Consider the following 21,908-nt stretch of genomic DNA (forward strand, 5'->3'; position numbering starts at 1 on the left):
TTTACTATACAAATGTTATCAAATGACTTCCATTTATTTTAAAGATCTAAATTCTGGTGAAATAAGACTATACGATCAATGCAGAGAGCATCCTTTACCCACTCTCAGATCCCCGGCTGTAAATCATGATATGACACTATCTATCTGGAGGCCGAATCACCATTACTAGTCCACCTTGTTTAGTACCAGATCAAAAAATCTTCATAAATCATATTCCCTTTTCCTTTTTCTTCCACTTCACATTTCAGTGAAAACACATTCATTTTCCAAACTCATCATTTCCAGCAGTGTTCATTCTCAACCTTAATTTCCTGGCCCATCCATTCATTCAGATACCTTTGTCTGAATATATTGCATTAGGGCCAGAAATTTTTTAAGAGCTCTTCTTATCTGCTGTATAACCTCTGAGAAAAGGTTAATATATCCTTATATATTCTGAAGTTCCAAATCTTTCCCTATTCCAGGAGTTTAAAGTCATATTAAGGTAACTTCAAATCACTTGAACTATGGCTCTCTGCTATGCTCCTTAACTCTCTCCTATTTTAGTTGACAATGATAGTGTTATATTAATTTGTGGGCCCCAGAAATAAAAGTGGCATACTTAAAATTTTTTTTAATATACATTTTTACAATTTCCAAAAGCACACTTTTAAAAGCTTACTTCTGGGGACTTCTCTGGTGGCGCAGTGGTTAAGAATCCACCTGCCAATGCAGGGGACACAGGTTCAAGCCCTGGTCTGGAAAGTCCCACATGCCACGGAGCAACTGAGCCCATACGCCACAACTACTAAGGAGCCCACGTGCCCTGGAGCCCACGTTCTGCAACAAAGAGAAGCCACCGCAATGAGAAGCCCGCACACCACAACGAAGAGTAGCCCCCGCTCACCACAACTAGAGAAAGCCTGCACACAGCAATGAAGACCCAACGTAGCCATAAATAAATAAATAAATAAATAAATAAAAATTTATGAAATAAAAAAAAAATTTTTTAAAAACCTACTTCTGGGAGAAACTTATTTAAAATTTTAATTTTGAAACAAATTTTTATACAATGAGTTAGAAGTTTAATGTCCCATGGTCTTGGAAAATCCTCTTAGGAAGGTATTTTTCTGAATAGACTATTTTAACTAATAATAGGAGGAACACACACACACATTTAACCTCCTGGGCGCTATTCTCTTGGATGGTAAAAGAAATAATAATTAGGAGATGGTTTTTAAATCTTCCCATGTGCACTTTGATTTCCTTGATTTATCCACATAACTTTGAATGGTTTTGACAGAACAGGACTCTGGGGTCCATAAGAAGTGAGACCGACCCCTTACTTACACACAACTCCCCCACTTCCCTTTCATGCAGTGGTATCACAATGGCTGTGAGAGGGTTCATATCCTTGGATTCGAAGCCACAACTAAGAACAAAGTGAATGGTGCCCACAGCCATGCAGTGAGAAACACAAGACGTGGAGGAGTGCTGGCCACATGAGTAACTGAGGAATGGCGACCCACAAAATCGCCTCGCTTTCCCAAATACACAACAAGGACCCTTGAGAAGAGGAGAAAAGATTGTTTGGGGATTAGAGCTGTTGTCTGAACATCCCCACCACACTCCGGACTCGCTGAGAACGAGGACCATGTCTTACTCACCTGCAGTTCCTTCGTAGTGCTGGGCACTACAGCTGCATCCCATAACTTAAGATGCAGTTGATTAGCCCATCTTGTAGAAATGGGAGCTAGCTGACAGCAGTGCCAGGTGAAATGAGACCCTGAAGAGGAAGGTTCTGTTGGCAGGGAAAGATGTGGAAGACAGGCCTGGGTGGGAATGATAGGGGGAGATTGCTGGGGTATGAGAGATAGGTACAGGCGACATGGGAAAGAGAGTAAAGAAGCAGGGTCATTAGAAAGGCACCAAAACCTGATTTCTCCTGCTTTACAGTTTTTACCAGGTATCTCCCTAGGCAGACTCATAGTAACCAAGTTAGAAAGAGACCTGGTTGCTTCCAGCGTTACGAACAGCCATGAAATGTGGAGCATTAAAAGTAAAGAGTCCCAGCCATGGGGGTATTTAACCATCATATATGGGAAGTGCTGGAACATTTTCTGGTGGGGAATCTTTTTTAGTTCAGAACTGACCTTGACCTCTGAACTTCTCACTGTAATCAACAACCCATAGAGCTGCAGCAGACGCTGTCAGAGGATGATTAGAGAGGAGACCAAGCGGACAGCCTTGTTCAACGTATTTTCAAGATAAAATAGTCAGCTGGTATTTTGTATGATATAGTAAATGAAATCATCCTCCTTAGAAATATTTGATAAAATATGTGATATTTTTATGCTGAACAAAAGAAGCCAGACAAATGTGTACATATTGTATGATTACACGCATATGAAGTTTGAGAATAAGCAAAGCTAACCTATAGTGACAGAAAGTAAATCAGTGGTTGCCTGGGGCTGGGAGATGACTGGGGAGGGAGACTGACTGACAAAGGGCAAGAGGGAACTTTGGGGGCGACATAAATGTTCTACATGTTGGTTAGGTCACGTGCACTATCAAAACACATCAAAACTACCTCTAAAATATATACATTTTATTGTATATAAATTATATCTCCACTAAGTTGATAAAAAGAAACTGTCTTTATTTAAATATAAACTTTGAGAACTTTCAGAAAACCATAAAATCTCTACAATTAGTATTCAACACTGGAATACACATAGGCAACCAATCTTACATAGCTCAACCCAGCACAAACAGAAGGTCATCCTGTAACACATAATCTAGATAACAAACTCTCTTTATCAGTTCTGGATCTGATTTTCATGAATTACAAAAAAAAAGAGGGATTCAAAGTTAGCACCATATCCATAATGTAAGTATATTTAGTTGGTTTATTATGAATTTGTTTGTTTCCTGTGTTTAAAAAAGTGTATGTAGTTCTCCTTATGTATGTTAAGTTCATTCATTCTGTCTCAACCAATCCTTCGATTGCCTTTTAAGGTCTGCAGTAAGAACTCCTATTATGAATATCTAGACCAGGTGAACCCACCTGATAATGGCAATAAAGCTCTGGCAGCCAGGCTGGTAGATCTGACCAGCAATACCCCTTAAAGACTGACAGCTCAAGAGGTCTTGCTCCTGTTGGAGGATGATGTACTTGACTTCTAGGACAAACCCAAAGTACCCTAAACCAAAAAGCACTAACAGGACCCACCTGTCTCTGGGTAGAAAAGTGTTTTTGTTGTGTTTATCTTTTTATTTTAAATGGGTCAATTTTTTCCAAGCTATAGGCCAATTTTCAATGAGCGTAGGGTACAAGACATCTTTCAGATGTAGCACAGTTCAGTGCAAAAGCTTTGAGCTGACTGATCATTGGGAGACTTGGGTTCTAATGCTGGTTCACCTTTAACTAGAGGCATTGCTTCAGGCAAAAAAGGAACCTCCTTAGGCCTCATCTCTTAGATGAGGGGAAAGGGATGGACAAAACATAAGGAAAGATCCCTTCTAACTCTAAAAACCTATGATTCTATATGTCAAAGCCAGCAAAGGATTCCAGACATCACCTGGCCTTCTAAATTTCCTACAGATACAGAAGGGAACCAGACCTGTTCAGGTCATATATGGACTCACAACAAGGGACTCCATATTTCTGAATCTCATTTGACAACCACATCAAGCAGGACATCTCTAGAGAAAAAGATACAACACAAATCACACCTACTTATCTGGAAGGAGTTCTTCTGAATGGGTACTTCCTGCTACCATATACATGGCTACCACAACCATTAGTAAACTTTTGACATACCAGCTAAAGGTAGATACACACCTCTACTGTCTTTCAATAGCATATTTTCAAGGTGCAACCCAAACCATTATCATCATTTCTATATTAAAAGCAATAATCAATTTTGTTCAATATAAATTCAGGCCTTAATAACATTTCTAGAATTTGAAGAACATGTAACACTATTAAACCCATATGTCTCCAGGTTTAAGGGCTGGAATAGATCAAGGGGGGATTTCAGCAAAGTGGCATTTCCATATGTGGTTCTCCTATGTGTTTGCTTACGTTTTTCAACAGCCTCAAAATTTACTTACTAACTGAGGCCAGCTAGAGCAGATTGTTCTTTAATGGAGTAGCTGGGGCCAACCATGGTAGTTGTCCCTTCAGTTGTATTTTCTCAGAATTCCTTGGGTCCTAGGGCCACAATTATTTGTGATACATTTCGATTTATAGAATTGTGCCTTCCATAATCTACCTGTCTCAGGGCACAAGTACAGAGAAAACACTCAAGAAATATACATCATTTAAAAGGTGAGTTCACAGCCTGCTGTGAGGGTCAGTAAGCTGGCCTTCTGCCAAACCAAGGCAGGTGAAGAATTCCATCATGTGGGCCTCAAGAGCCACGTTCTAAGAAGAACTTTGAGAATTATTATACAGAAACTCCTCGGTGATCTTAAATATTACCTATAATTAAGCACAAATTGACAAGTTTATAAGAATTTTTTAGAGAAAGCACATGTTTTATACTATCTTCACTGAGTAGTTTCTGCTATCTTGGTATATACAGAGTACTGAGTTTGGACACTGAACCAACTTAGTTTAAATATCTAAATGGTATCTATTCTAAGCAACCAGTGAAAAATACTAATTATACTAATATATGGCATTTCAAATATATTTCAAAATATGACTCTGAGTGAATGCTCAGAGTGGTTGCTCTTTTACTATAATGACATTTATAATTAACCTGTTAGAATAGCTACATAAGTAAAAATGATTGAAACAATTCACCTAATACTCTGGCCCTAATAAAAAAAAATTTGAAAAATGGATGTTTTTCTCTTTGTGCCCACCCATCTAATTGTAAGCTTTAAAATGTGCTTTCATTCATTCAAAAATATTTGTTGCATACCCGTCACTATGCTGGTAGCTAGGGAAATAAAGAAGATTAAAACAGATACAGTTGCTGCCTAATGGAGCATACAGTCTAGTGGGGAAGACAGACATTAAAAAAACAATCATACAAATAACATACATAGTCTAGTCACAATCCATGATAAATGCTAGGAAGCGGGGACATGCACGAGAAGGTATAACTAAGGGACCTAACTCATGTGGCTGATGGAGGAAAAATATTATAGAGGGGGTCTTCGAGGAGTGACATTTCACCAGACATGAATGATGAGTAGTAGTTATCCAAGCAGAACATAGGAGAAAGAGTTTCCTAGGCAGAGAGATCAGCATGTACAAAATCCCTGAGTCAGACAAGAGCTTGGCTTATTCAAGGAACCATAACAGGCCAGTGAAAGCAGCAGAGGCAACGTGAAGCTGGAAAAAGTAAAGCAAGAAAGATCAAAAAGGCATAACAGACCATACTGAGACTCTTTTATTTTACACTAATTACATGAGGAAGAGTTGTTCGTTCTGCAATGTCAAACAGCTTGTTTCCAGGCCTCACTTCTGAAAACACTTGTTTTCAGTTTTCTCCGGTCTGCTCTACTAGTTTTCACTTATTCATCTGTTTACCAGTGTTAGTTTCCTAGGGTGACCAGTACTACCATAAAGTGGGTGGCTTAAAAAAAAAAGAAATTATTTCTCTCACTGTTCTGGAGGCCAGAAGTCTGAAATCAAGTTTATCACATGGTTGCTTCCTACTTAGAGGCTCATAGGGAGAAACTATTCTAAGTCCCTCTTCCAGCTTCCTGTGGCTGCCAGCAATCCTTGGCACTCCCTGGCTTGTGGCAGCATAACTCCAAGCACCACATGGCTTCTCCCTGTGTGTCCGACTCTGTCTTCAAATTTCCCTTTTACTGAAGACACCAGTCGAAGGATTAGGGCCCACACTAATCCAGTATGATCTCATTTTACCTTGATACACCTGCAAAGACCCTATTTCCAAATAAGGTCACAGGCACAGATACTACCAGGAAGGTTCAGCACACAAGAGGAAGCTACTGAGGAATTTTACCAAGGAAGTGACATGATCATTTTGCATTTTTAACATCACATTGCCTATTAGGTACAGAATGGATTGGAAAGAGGCTAAAGCAGAAGGGGGAAACCAGTTAAGAGGGTATTGTGTGTTCCATTTTTAATAATATAGTAGAATAAATGTTCTGGAAAGTTCTCATATAAAACATATAGAAATACTAAAGAATATTTTAAAATTATTTTAAATATATAATTAGCTAGAAATAATAATATAATTAACTTTAAAGGGGGTAGAACTTTTCAAAGGCAGAAACTAAAATGAGGACTTCAGTCCAGAGTGGCAAGCTGTCACTGCAGCAGGGGTGCAATCAGGTATTTTCAACAACGTCTGGACCTGGAAGCTTGAGCTATATGGTTTATAGGAGACAGTAGGCAAAGCAGGATATCAACCCAAAGGAGTAGTTAAAATTAAGATCTACAAACAAAGCCAGGGTCCACACAGTCAATTCAAAAAGTATGTTCAGGGCTTCCCTAGTGGCGCAGAGATTGAGAGTCTGCCTGCCGATGCAGGGGACACAGGTTCGTGCCCTGGTCCGGGAAGATCCCACATGTCGCGGAGCAGCTAGACCCGTGAGCCATGGCCGCTGAGCCTGCGCGTCCGGAGCCTGTGCTCTGCAACGGGAGAGGCCACAACAGTGAGAGGCCCACATACCGCAAAAAAAAAAAAAAAAGTATGTTCACCAACTGACAAAAAGAGATGACAAATAAAAATGTCATTCTTGGCCTAGACTCAGGGTGAATAAAAATAAATAGAAGTTTTCCATGACAATAACCACAGGGTTGACATACTCCAAAACTGGGTTTTAAATGATACTAGCTAGTAGGCCCAAGGAAGCTCAAACAAGAAACTATTTTAAGTAGCCCTGGGTTGGTTATACCTCGGAATGCCCAAGCGACACAAATTCTCTGCAGAAGGATGCACCATCAACATAAACTTTACAAGATTCTTGCACGTAAAGCCAGGCATTTAAACATGAGCTCAATCCAAAACATGAAAACCTGTATTTAAGAGTTAGCAGAAACAATCAACAGTACAATTAAACTACCAAAGACTTCATATACTAGGAATATGGGATATAAAATAAGTATTTTTAATTATTCAAAAAATAAATTGAAATCACAAACTAGGAATAAAATGCTATTTTTAAAAAACAGAATAATTTGAAAAAAACCAAAAAAACCTCTCAAATGAAAAATGCAATCACTAAAGTTAAAAATTCAATAGATCAGATAAACAAACAATTACACAGACTTGAGGAAATAATGAGTTCCAGAATAAAGTTCAGAGACATAATGAAATGTAGAATAAAGAGTAACATGCTAAGGTTTAACGAAGTTCTATTTATGATCCAGAAGGGGAGAAGAGAGAAAATAAGGAAAGCTGAATATTCCAAAGTAGAATAGATAAAAAATTAAAAAAGAAATCCACATCTAGACACATAGTGAAAATGCATCTAATTTAGTATTTTTAGTGTGTTTCCATCATGATTTATTTGAATATTCAGTTAGGACTTTGCTTTTCTACATAAAAACCATAAAGTGTTTTCCTGTGTCATTAACTATCGTGGGGCATTGGGAGGGGATTCTATTCTAGTAGTTCAGATAACAAAGAGATGACAATGATCTGGATTGGGAGGATAGGAGGTGGGATTAAAATAAATGAAGACAGAATTGTTTAGAGACAAAACTGACAAAATAAAGTGATGAATTGGATGTGTACTTTAAAATAACTTTCAAGTTACATTGACATACATTATATTTTGACAAACATTAAGGTCTCATAATGTTATGATAAATCAAGCAAAGAACACAAGCACAATAACACCTTCACTGGAAGTACATGAAAATTTCTTACAAAGTCATAACTTGAAATTTCGAGTTCATGTGCCAGCATATTTACCTAAAGAGTCAAAAGAGTAGGTTTATGGGAATTATATTTTCTAATAATTTTACCCAGCAGTATAAATGTATATGTTCCCTTCTGAGGAAAGAAACAAAAGGCTTTAAAATAATAGAAAAGAAAAAGTCTTGGCCCTTAGCCAGAGACTCCTATGGTATAATTCCATCTTCACGACATACCAGTGAAATCTATTAAAAATCCAAAACTGAAGCAAACTCAACTCCTCATTCTGCTTTAATAATTGTGTTCTGAGGGCCTTTGCTACATACTTGAAACACACTATATTTTCAAACCTAACTGACTGATTTATGAAGAAACACACATGTGTTTTCTGCTTCACAAAAGCAACCAAAAGCACATTTGGATATTATTAAACTGAAAAGATAAAATATTGCACAGGTCTGACAAATTAATTTTAAAATGTTTCTTTAAGATAAACAGTGTATCAACTATATCTTAAATGTCATCACTTTGGATGATCAACTAAGCAGATTTACAGACAACTGCATGGCTAAAAAGGAATTATTTTGGTCTGTCTGTCAAAAGCTATTATGTCCAAAGACATGGGCATCATCTCCATCCACCCTGTAAGCAGTGGAACCCCCAGTGATAACAAGGAAGATATATTCCACATCATGCATAATTCTTCAAAGTATTTTCTCATCTTAAGATCGGCTCAAAAGGGACCTGTTACAGGGGGAAATAAAATCCTAGCGGTCTCACGAAAGAAAGAACTGTCAGCATTCCATTCTTCAGACTGTAAATCAGAGCTGTTACACAAGTCACATGCTGATCTTATCAGAAACCTGCTTTCTTAGCTTTTCTTTACACATTCCAATCTATCTTCACATACTTTGAGTTTTTTGTGATGAAGTAAGAACTCTAAAATATAATCATTGGTTGCTGGTTTATACTTTATTAACCAGGTCTATGGCATGCATTTGATAAGTCTGAGAAAGGCTTCCACACCTGGCCGGCACCCAGTGCAGCTAGTCATGTGATCCTGGGAACAGCCCCTCTGCTGACTGGCATTTCTCTACAAGGTTGATGCAGCCACTCTGAGGCCTTTCAAATTCTCAACTATGGCCCCTTGAAGAGCTGCAGCGTTTGGTAACCTAGGCCACAGAGTTCTGCTCCCTCAGGTACCGAGCCTGGAAGGAGGAGAGGCACGTTTTTCTTAGGATAAAAGAGGACCAAGACATCAGTGCAACTCACTGATAACATTTTTCTCCCCATGTGAAGGTTATTGGAAATCAAGCTCCAACAAACCCACATCCCACAGTTTTTCTTGAGGATTCATTCATTCATTCCACAAATATTTACTGAGGGTCTACTATGTACCAAGCACTATTCTAGCTGTCAGGATAGAACATTGAACAAAAGAGGCAAAAATCTCTTTCCTCATGGAACCTATATCCCACATTTTGGAAGGCCTCCACTGCCAAAAGGGATTTATTCCTGCTTCTTCAGCATCCAAAGAGGCACTGCTGCACCCTTTAAAACAGATAGACCCAGGAGAGAAAATTGGAGCTCCTGATTATAAGTAATAACTAATAAAAAGGCTATAGCAGCTGAAATGTTACATTCCTTCTCCAAAGCTGATTTTCTTTGTCCTTTTGGCCATGCCTAGTGGCTTGCAGGCCCTCAGCAGTGAAAGCTCAGAGTCCTAACCACTGGACCGCCAGGGAATTCCTAGAATTTCTTTAGTCTTCATAAACATATAGCTGTACTTTTCTTAGAAGAACAGAAAGTATATCAGAGGATGAATAATTTGAACCACTTGAAGCTAAGTGTAAACAATCTGGTACTTATACTTAAACTATTCTGTTTCTTAAGAGAAGTTACCTGTGTTCATTACCTTGGGGGGAAAAAATGTGTCACAGATGTTGGGAAAGTATTGTATTAGTAACAGAAAACCACAGTAATGTGAGGAATCATTCTAGAAAGACTTTAAATCCTCTCTCACCTTCTAGCACATGGGAGGCCTAGGGATCTTTAATAATATCTTGGAGGAGAATGGATAATATCTCTTAGCACATTGACTCTCCCAGGAACTCAAGATAAAAGCACGATGCTGAGGCCCCATCTTTCAGCAGTTTCTACTCACTTGTAGGAAAACAGTGCTTCCTTTCTTGTGTAAAGAATAAGCCTTGTATCCACTATGACTGAATTAATCTTGACATCTTATGAGGAATGAAGGCTACAGAGGCAAATTTGAAAGAAACAGTATTTTATTTTATAAGCTTAATTGAGTATAAGCCTTATATTCATGCTAACTGAATCCAAAAATAAGGTTACTCAACCCAAATGTATATAGCAAGGGAGGATCCATTTTTAGTTTTTCCCTAATTATAAGGCTCACCAGGAGAATAATAATAGGAAGAATTCTGTCATGGAACTGGATCCCACAAAACCTAGATATAAAGAAATGTAAAAATTGAAAAATACAATTATTCCAATTCTCCTTTTTTTGAATTCCCTTCTCTTTTTTAACACACCTAGCTGTCTACATTATGTATTCTCACCCTCTAAAAGCGAGCCTTCCTTTTGTGATACGTGTAACTCAAATATTTCTGTTAGGAATTTTTTTCTACATATGCATTGTTTTATATTGATATAATGTTTATTTTTATAGTCTGTAGATCTCAGTAGTTCATTAAATTAAAATTTTAGATGACTCGAGATGGAAAAGAAGTCATTCTTCAACAGGTAAGCAAGCAGATTAAAATAACTTTGCATCCTTGATCAAAGATATCGACATTCAGAAACAAGGCTGATCGGGGAAGCAACGTGGATATTCAGTAACTTGATCACAACCCACAATTTGTGGGCCCAGAGCGGAGCCTTTGAGTAATTCACAGGGCCCTATGTAATGGAGCTTTAATTCCTGTTTACACAGAGTCTACAGGTTCATTCTCAAGCACAACCCTTAACACCCGGAGAATTCCCTGATTTCTTGACCTTGGAATAGAACTGCAACTGAACTATAGGGAACAGAGCATTTGCTTGGACACCCTCAGAGGAGAAATAGGAGAACATTACCTTCCTAGGGTAAAGGACTCAAGAAGCACTTCTCGACTCTCTGTGAACACGGAACTCTCCCCGGAATGTTCAGAGCAAGCGTCCTCCCAAATTCTTTATCAACTCATCCCAGGAGTTTGAGGATGCCTTCTTCTCAGTGTGCACAAGGGTTTCTCACACTCAGCAGCTCTGGCCCACAAGGATCCAGTTCCACACACACCTGCTAGGTATTCCATTCTAGATACACAGTCCAGGATGCAGTAATCACCAATCTCTCAATAAAATAGGTCAAGAGTAGCAGGTCTGTCAATTAAAAATTAAGTATAGGGAGTATATGAAATATATGGAATGGGATTATCTCATGGGGTTGAAAATATATCCAATATTATTTTTTTATTCCTTCATCACTGGAATATAGAAAGGTATCAGCAAATATGTCTTGGTTGATTGGTTTATTCCCAGTGTATCAAACCACATTATGCATAAGATTTGCCCACAGAGTCATAAAACTGGCCCCATGATAAACATACTCACATAAATGAGTGTCCTAAAGGCTTACCCCTTTGAGCTCTAAACATTTCTTGTTTGTTTCAGAGCCAATAAATAAACCACACAAGAAAAGCAAATGCATTGCTTTACAGTTACCCCTCGTTTTGACCCAAGAGAATATGATTCAATCTCATTTACCATTTTATCTACCAGACTTAACTTGATAGATTTTGACTATTTCACTCTCCTCAAAAAACAAACACTCCTTCCCCAATGATATCCAAATTAATGTGTCATAGAGTCCAAAGGCATTTTCAAAAGGAAAGTTCAGAGAATGCTTTGACTAAGAGAACAGTTGGACTAAGTATGTGGCCTCCCAATGTCACACAAACACAGACATCCAAATGGCAAACGATGACCTGGAAAGGTAAAATTAGTGTTTTTATTACTTGACTTACTGCTTGATTTTATATGTATAGGTTACATTCCGGATGTGTAGGAAAAGAACTCATCTTTTACAGACTGTGAAACAGTGAGTACAGATTCTGCTCTCTAAATAACTGTGTAATTATATCACAGTGCCTACTATTTAACTGTTTTCATCTAAATTCTCACATATCAAAATGCAGCACGTCATTTAAAAATTCACCAAAAGTGAATCCTTATGCAATATTCCCAAATTGCTTATATTACTCTGCAACTTTTAAACTAAACCTCCTTCCAGGAAATTGTTAGGGCTTCCCTGGTGGCGCAGTGGTTGAGGGTCCGCCTGCTGATGCAGGGGACATGGGTTCGTGCCCCAGTCTGGGAAGATCCCACATGCCGCGGAGCGGCTGGGGTCATGAGCCATGGCCGCTGAGCCTGCGTATCCGGAGCCTGTGCTCCGCAACAGGAGAGGCCACAATAGTGAGAGGCCCGTGTACCACAAAAATAAATAAATAAATAAATTGTTAGATCAAGATTATCATTCTTCTTATAAGCAAATTAGTTAGCTAAAATTTCCAGAAATGGTTTTCTTTTACAACTATATCCTTACACACTAATTTTTAAAGGAACTTGCTCTGATTTATTTTTTCAGAAGCAAAATCATCATGATATAATACTAAAACCAGACAGATTTCACTGTAAGTCTTTTTTTACTTGAAATGTTTATGAGATAATCATAGAGTCACATCCAGTTATAAGAAATAATAGAGAGAGATGCTCTGTATACTTTTCCCAGTTTGTTCCAATGGTAACATTTTGCAAAACTACAGTACAATACCACAACCAGAAAACTGACGTTGTACAATCCAATAATCTTATTCAGATTCCCCCAGTTGTATTTGTCCTCATTTGTGTGGGTGGGTGTGTTTATTAAGTTTGGTACAATTTTATCACCAGAGTAGGTTTCTGTATCTACCACCACAGTCAATGTACTGGACAGTTCCATTGCCGCAAGAATCCCTTGTAATTTATTATTTTTCACTTGGCACGCAGCTACACTGTGGTAAATGAAAGACACCAAAGTCTTGCCTGGTTTTCATGTATTCAGATTTCACCCAAATGTGATCTTTCACAATAGCTGTCCATTTTTCAAATTCATTTTTCATAATCTGCCATCTCAAAAGGATCCAGATTACAGCTGCAATTTGTTTAAATCAAGCCTATTTTCAGCAGCACATCACTGTCAGAAGAGAGAGGACAGGAACATTTTTAAGATGGCAGAAACCATCATAGTCCCAAGGCTGATAAAAGTTAGAGTCCCCAGCAAAGTGGATAACAAGAGCCCACATGCTCCTTTGCTTTTGGCCCTGTTGCTGTCTCCCTCTCTCTACTTCTATAATCTGTGTTATTCTATTCTCATCCTTGCTTATTTTTTAAGGAGATATTGACAACTAAAGGAAGTAACAGAAAGGAAAATTTTCTATTTTGAACTCCTAATATCAGAAGAATTTGAAGTCAAGACCAGAAGTTGATACAGAGTAGAAGACACAGTTAATCCAAAAGAGCAGAAGACAGGAGGATAGAGAAAGTGCAATGTTATAAATAGCCATTCAAGTAATTCCACCTTCATGGAGCCAGGAAGGTTCTGGCACAGCAGCAAATTTTAAAATAGAGAACATGGGGAAAACAGAACAGAACTGAATAGGTATGGAAAATAGAATTTAAGAACATAAGGACGTTCGTGTGTTGGCGCCCATAGCTAAGATTCTCAAGCTTACAATTGCAGAGGGCTCCGCTTTTATAGGCAAAGCTGAGTCCAGAGAGGGGGCTGCTCTGTCTCTGTACTGAGGGCATTTCTACGAGTTTCAAGGACAGGATAGCCATGTCAGGACAGTTGCACTACCTCGTTTATCTCAGCCAGTGCCCTTACTGGAAGGTAAAGCCATCTTTGAGGATTTCATAATAAATTCTACTGCTGATTTACCAAAAGCACCCATCTAAATGTAGGGTACTTTCTGAAGTTCACTGGAGAGATATACCTATTTCCCTGGTAGGGAAGGGGCTGGCTGGTCCCGCCAGAGACCCCCTGACTTGGACCTCACACAGGATACAATCGTGACGCAGCTCCTACCCCTCAGTCATTAGACATCACCCAAGTGAAGTTTGCCCTGTGATGTAGTCATGCTTCATTGCAGTTTCAACTAATTCTACCCTTTGGCATCTCCTTAATTCTACTCACCAACTAAAGGAAAGTCTGCTAAGTACCTATGGTTGTGCTGTGAAGAGTAATCAGTGAATAATATTCAATAGTATTCTTTCTACAGCTTCCTACTGCATTGCATTTATGCATGTTCTTATCACATTTTTATGAGAATTATATAGTATAGCATATGGGTTTTCAATAGCATTGCTGAAAACTTCCCATATCTCTTCCTCCTTTGGCCTTACAAATTCTTTTTATTTTAACTAATACAACTAAATTATTAGTCAATGCTAACTAACCCAAGTAAATATGTATTCTATGTTGATTCATCCAACTTTTTAATTCCAGTTCCACTGGAACTGCTAACAGTTCCAAACTTGAGATGTGTCTGTTTTCAGTTAGTTCTAAAGAAGGTAGGTGCTCCCTCAATGGGCTTCTACAGCACCTTGAACTTCCTGGGTAAGAGCATCATACTGAAATGGTCTTTCCGCTTGTCAGCTAACCTCAGTATAACACATCCACAAAGTAATGAATATGTCCCTCTTATTCATCATTGCCATCCCAGCATCTGGGGTGGATATTTGGGTATTCAGTTGTTAAATGAATGACCATAGGTCATTTTCTGTTTGCCCTTTCTGCATGTTGTCTGTTCAGACTGCGGACACCAGTATAACTTGAAATAACAAAATAACAAAAATAACAAAATTATCCCCACTGATCTGTTGCAAAGGAACTCAACCATGCCTTAACACACTTTGACCCTTTTCAATATCTTTTCCCAGCTGCTGTTTTCTACTCCTTGAAAGCATAACAAATCAAAGGACTTCTCTTTTTCAGTAAATTCTGAAAAATAATCATCTTACAAATCATGCCAGGTGAATCTCATTAAGCTCTTTTGCTGCAGTTAATACTAATTCATAAAAGAAAATGTCCTAAATCCTGACTTTAACAATGACGAAAGTTCAGGGACTCATCTAATTCAACTCACAAAATTGGGCTACATCCCTTTTGCCATGAGCACAGTGAAAGGGATTCAACTGACTGAAAGAAAACAAAAGGAAAGGTTAAGTAATTGCATATTAAATTTGTTTTGGGGTGGGGGGAGAATTTCTAATGCTATAACACAGGGATTTTTTTTTGAACTGACTTTCCCCATCTTTATTAATGACTTTGGGGAGGAGGAGCAAACAGCATCTTAATAACCACTGCAAGCAAATCACAACATCCATCTGTGCAGTGTTGTTAACATTCAGAGCTGAGAAATGAAACCAAGTAATACAGTCAGATTAGAAATGGAGGCAGGCAGTAAAAATAAGATCCAGCCTATAAGGTAATATCTCTGTGGGGAAAGTTATAAAACACCTTTCTGTAATGGAAGGAAGGTCCTTGTAAAAGTATAATAGTAGAAGAGACATAGAACTGTTATAAGAAACTAAAACAGGATTTACTATGAGTGATGACAGCTGAAAAAAGAACAGTGACTGAGGTGTGGGTGGTACTAACACAGGTATCTTGTCCCACTGAGAAGTGATATGGTTGTCTCAAAAAGGACCTCGTGAATCAACACCACAGTGTTATGCTTAGTTCTCAGGACTTCTGGTGAGAAAAATACAGAAAATTAAAGTAAATTTAGAAAACAGAAAATAGTAAGAATTAAACACCTCAATGAATAATTTATATGAAAAGATTTGAAAGGTCAGATCTGTGTGGTTTGCCTAAATAATGACTTTGGAGAGATACAACTATCTACAGATGTCTATAGAGAGTAAATATTTAAGAAAACATAAAATTACTTAGAAAGCTACAGAAAACTAATGACAATAAAGAGATAGAATGAAACTGAGGGGAAAAATTTATGATGTCTTTACTTGGATGTGGTACTAGTCTTTCAACAGACATCAAGCAAACTCCACCATGGCCAAATCTAAAGTTTTTCATTATGTGATTTGGGGATATTTTATGGTACAAAAGAAAATCATAGATTCTTTGTTTTTCATTAATATCTGAGGGCACATTTTCCCCATCCTTTCTTCTTGGGCTAAACACCTGTGTTACCCAATGTGTGTTGAAAATGTGTGGAAAATATTTAAACCTCCGTTCATACTCTTAAAACGGAATATTCAACACTTCTGCACAAATATTTGTCAGTTGGGACTTACTCAAGTGTTGATGCCAAGGTTGGCGTTGATATTATTACAATCACCTTCCAACAAGCCAGGCGGTTACTCTGTCATATGTAGAATTTACTGTACAGAACAAAGAACACTCAGGCTAGGGGTACAGGTGCTATTTTCCAGGGGTTTTCTTTGAATTCTGTTTTACCCTAACTTTTGGGCCCAAAGCCACACAATGTACAATATGCCCTAATCTTTAACCATTTGTATACACTAACAATATAACTAAAATGGATTCTAATGAAATCAGGTTTAATTTGTAAGTTAAAATCTCATTTTGTACCTAATACAAGTTTAGGACCCAGTCCCCACCCTCAAGAAATTTGTAGTCTTCTTAGAAAGAATGGATATGTACGTAAAAAACAACTCTCCAATACAAGGTAGAAAACAATCATCAAATAAATGGGACAGAGACACAGTAAGTGTCATTAAGAGTCAAGACACAGAGAGACTTGGGGGTATGAAGCTAGCCCAAATATTGAGGGAAAACTTTCAGAAAGGATTTGGGCTCCCTATCATTTGTTTGGGTTTTTTTCCCACAAATAAATATTCAGCACCTAGCCTACTGAAACAACCTTTAAAATAGTTTAACTGTACCTGTTGAATACACACATTCATGCGTGCAGTACTTAACCTGTATGCCTACCATATACCAAGTACTATTTTTAAAACCGGAGATACAGCAAAAAACAAAATTAAAGCCCCTGATCTCATGGGGTTTACATAAGGGAGAGGGGGAGCAACCAGTAAAGAAATTTTTAAATGTGTATATAAAATATGTCAGGTTGTAAGAGGTGCTATGAAGAAGAATAAAGTAAAATAAGGGACTAGAGAATGGTGGGGGGACCATTTTAAATGAAGTGGTCAGAAAAGACTCCTCTAATGATAGGGTAATGTTAAGCTGAGGTTTGGATAAAGAGAGGAAGTGAGTCATGGTGATATTTGGTGGAAGAGCTTCCCGGGCAAAGGGTGTCACAAGTGCAAAGGCCCTGAGGCAGAAGAAGCAACCCTGCCTGACACCTTCGAGGATTACCGTGGAAGAGGGGAACATGTTGGACTTGAGAACAGGAAAGTGTCAGGGAACAAGATGATTTAAGGCCTTGTTCACTGTGGTGAGATAGTGGCTTTTACTTTGATCTGAAAAACGATTGCGAGGTTTTAAGCAGATGAAAACATGACCTGTCTCATGTTTTTAAAGGCTTACTCTGGCTGCTCAGTGAAGAATAAAATGCAGCGGACAAGAGTGAATAAATCAGAAATGAGTTAAGAAGCTGTTTCAATAATCTAGGAAAATGATTACAAAGTGAACTAGAGTGAACTCAATAGATGTGGTGAGAAAAGGTGAGATTCTGAATATAGTTCAACAGTGTTTGCTGGTTGGGGTGTAAGAAACAAAGAGGAGTCGGGGTGAACCTTCTGACCTAGTAACTGGTACAGTGGAGCTGCCACTTACTGAGATCGGGAAGACTGAGGACAGAGCAGGGGTGGGGGCCGAAGAATGGGAGTGAGGGAGCAAGAATTCTCCGTGTTTGTGCGGTTTGAGTTGTCTATTACTATTCCAAGCGGCAAGAATTAGCAGGCAGTTAGAGATACGAGCCTGGAGTTCAGGGTGCAGCTGGAACTAGAGATTCATATTTGTGCAGCTTTAGCACGTAGATGGCATTTAATGCCATTGGGCTTCACCAGGGATGAGCGTAGACAGCAAGAGGGCTAAGGATTGAGACCTGGGATGCTCTTGTGTTAAAAAATGAAGGTTTCTTTTACATTTTGAATCTATAAGAATTATGATACAATAGTCAAATGCTGAAACTCTGCTCAGTTCATAATAAAACAAAATTCCTATTTATCAGGTCACCAAATGGCACTTAAAGTTCAGAATTTTAGCAGGGATCACAAACCTTCTAAGAAAGGTTAAAGTCTAAACTCAGATCACTGGCCAAGACTCTGCCTTCCTTGATCCTCCCATTAGGGAATAACCACATCAATAATAACAAAAAATATATTTATGGATCACAAGGTAATGTCATAATATACTCAAAAACAGATCCATTTCGTCTACTGTACCATTGTCATGGACCTATAGCAACAAAACAGTTTGATTAGAAATACACTGTCACTCTCAAGCCAACAGTAGTTTATAGATTCAAGACAAGGACCGAGATCCAAGGAGGCTAAAAAGTAATTGAGAACAAGTAGATATGAATCTTACAAGTAACACAATCAACCAGAATCAGGCAGATAAGCCAGAGGCAGTACAAGTGGCAGGTGAAGCCAGGTACGAAGACCAAAAACCAGGAGTGTACAAATACCAGAGAACACAACAGATGGGAGGTCCACACAGTTGAGACACCAGTCAGGTATCAGTCAATCAACTGAAGTTTAAACAAGAGGGAGGTAGCCGAGGGGTAGAGGGAAAGGCATGGAGGTCTGCAACAGGAGACAGGAGGGTGCAGGTTATTTGATTACTTTGGAGAATGAGGTGTTGAGAAAATAAGTGGAAGCCAGAACATGGAAGACTATCTAAACATATTAAAGAGTTGGCGCTTGATTCTGTATGTGTTGGGGACCCATGCAAGGTTTCTTAGTGAGGAAATGATGACATCATCACATCACATTTCAGAAAGAATATAAATTCGGGAGGGGTGGGAGGAATTTCTTAAAAATGATAAGGGTCTAAACTCACAGTGGCTGTGGAAATGGAAATAAAGTGGACAAGAGATTTTTAGAAGGCAGAATAAACAGAAACTAGAAGGGGGAATATAGGAGGGGGTGGAGGGTAAGGAGACTCACAGCTTTCTGACCTGAACAAGGTGGAAATAATAGAGACTACAGGAGTAAAAGAAATAGTCCCAGGGGTTGGGGGCAGTGGGGTAGAAGGATATATTAGGTTCCATTTTGAACAGGAGGAGGAGGAGCAAATTCAAGTAATTCATTTTGATTGTTTAAGCCAAAAAAAAGAAAAAAATGAAGCTAAACATTATAGAAGTGTCAAGAATGTTTTATGATGTTGAAGTATAGAAAGCAGGCCCAAGAAAGCAAAACATTTCACGTTTCTCTTCTGGTAAAAAAAAGAAGAAGAATTTTTCTGTTAAGGTTTATGATAACATATTGTTTCAATTAATCAAAGGTAGGCAGCATGAATTTGGATAAAACTAAAAATACAAAAAAATTAGTTGCCTCTCTGGAAAAGGTAAGTCAGTATTTCCTATAGTCTTAAATCATCCTTCAAAATGATGGGACAAATGTGATCCTATTTATTTATCTAGCCTTTTCCTTGATAAATTAAAAATTTATACAAAAATCTTAATACATCTCAAGGACACTAATACACTCCATTGCTAATCTACACTATACTAAAAGTATAAATCAAGGGAATTTAAAAACCAGACATGGTGTTCTAAAGGGAAAGATTATTCCAAAATTCTTCTGCATGCTTTAGACTAATTTCACAATTAAAATCCCTGTACTTTCTAAAATCACCCAACATTTAATAAACCATATCTATAATAATAACAATATTAGAACTTAGTTTATAAAGCACTTTCATTACCTCCCTATATTTAAGAGAACTCTACAACTGGCTCAGTATATTTATGCATATTAGAAAACAACAGTTTTGGAAGACTGCATTTATTAATGCAAATCACAAAGTTTATTTCTGACCCCTGCTATAGGTTTAAGCCCGGGAATTGGTATTGGTTATCATTTGGTCTGTAAATAAATTGCAGAAGGCAGACCATCCCCCCTGGAAGCATTAGGGTAGCAAGGCTCCAGTGCCAGACGTGAGGTTGTAATTTAGTTCAATCATGCATGTGTTATGAGAACTCTGACAAGCTTCAGCTCATCAGAGTAAGCTTGGCAACACAAAGAAATTCTGTGAAAAAATATTGCACAAAAAGAATCGATCCTCTCTTCTTATCCTGAGATATAAAATGTGAGTTTTGTATCTCTAAAAAGCAAATGAAATAGAAATTCCGAACAAGTACAAAAGTAGGACATGTGACTAACAAAATGCCTCTCATATCTGCCTTATAAAATCCTACTCATTCTTCAGGACTAACTCAGTTAGCACCTTCTCCTTGATACCAGCTCTGTTCCTCTCACCAGATACACTTGCTGACTGCGTCCTCTTGCCCAGAACACGAGGTACTGTCTCTGAGGTATTTACCCTTACATGGTAACTGAGTACCTATGGTCAGGGACTTTCCAATTCATTTGTGACTCCCACTACAATTGTCCTGCATCAGGCACACAGAAGACACTCACATTGGTTGAACACTTTGAAACCTTGGAATGCTACACAGTCGTTCCAATATGGGTAATCATTTTTAATAACATTTTGGAAGTTCTTTTGGTGCTGACTTTTTTGATGCCTTAATATTTCCCGTGATAGCAGGTCTTGCCCTTCCAGGTTAGATCTTATTTTATTTTATTTTAGAAACTGTCAAAAGTCATACAAAATCAGGCTTATATCTCTGAACATTCTTTCTTCTTTCCCCCTTGATGCTAAGGAATGGCCTCTTCTTCCCAGGCCAGCTGCTCTAAAAATAAATGTGTTGGATGAATGAACAAGTGAATAAGTGAAGTAAATGGGATATGAAATTGTATAAGGGTTTATTTATTCAAATATGAGGGATATGGGACTTCCCTGGCTGCCCAGTGGTTAAGACTCTGAGCTTCCAATGCAGGGGGCACAGGTCCAATCCCTGGTCAGGGAACTAAGATCCCACATGCCACATGGTACGGCCAAAAAATTTAAAAAATAAATAAATAAAATAAAATTAATGAGATATTTTTTTAAATGAGGGATATGATTGCCAAACTGCTCTAACTAGGCTCTATCCTGACCTTGGCAACCTACAGCTTTGACAATGAAGAGGAAAGAGCCCTGGGTCCCTACCTGCCCCACATGTACTAAGACTTTTCCATTTGCCCAAAGAAGATGCACTTGCAGATGAGAAATAATGGTACAGAGACCTGATCATAAATGTAGGAGGAACTTTGTCCATGAATTTGACTGGGACAGAAGAGATTAAACTGGACTCTGGACTTAAAGCTACTAGACTCTCGACAAGGCAATAACTACCATCCACCTCTTATATCTGCCACGACCTTAGGCTCCAAATAACTCAGCACTAATAATGCCTTGACCAGAGATCCCAGGGACTGCCTAAGGAGCCTGCAGAGCATCATTTCCCACTCTCCTGACCTGCCTCACTTTCCTCCTAGGACCTGCAGGGGCCTCCAGCATCACAGATACCATTCCCTAGTTTCCTAACACCCAAGTCTAGCTCCTCATTTTCTAGCAAGCACCAAGCTTGATTGTGTACCTAACCTCTCAGAAGTCAGACCTCAGCATAAGCCTTGATGGAAAATCAGGGGCAGTTAAAGAGAAGGAGGGAAAGAAGGCACTGTACTGGATTTACACACATGACCACATTTAATCCACATACCAACCCTATGAGGTATGTGTTGTTGTACCCAGAAAATGGAGACTCAAAGAGCTTAAATAATTTGTCTGAAACTTCACATCTCTACTGAGAACAGAGCCTGGATTCTGAACAGTTAAATGTAGCTTAAACCAGTACGACTGACTTCATCACAAGTCTTATCACTAGCTCTGAAGACCAATCCAATAGAAGAATCTTCAAAATGCTTTATCAGCAATGATAGCATCCAGGGTTACTACTTGGGACTCATTTG

The sequence above is a fragment of the Globicephala melas genome, chromosome 21 (assembly GCF_963455315.2).
Source record: "Globicephala melas chromosome 21, mGloMel1.2, whole genome shotgun sequence".
In the NCBI taxonomy this organism is placed as follows: Eukaryota; Metazoa; Chordata; class Mammalia; order Artiodactyla; family Delphinidae; genus Globicephala; species Globicephala melas.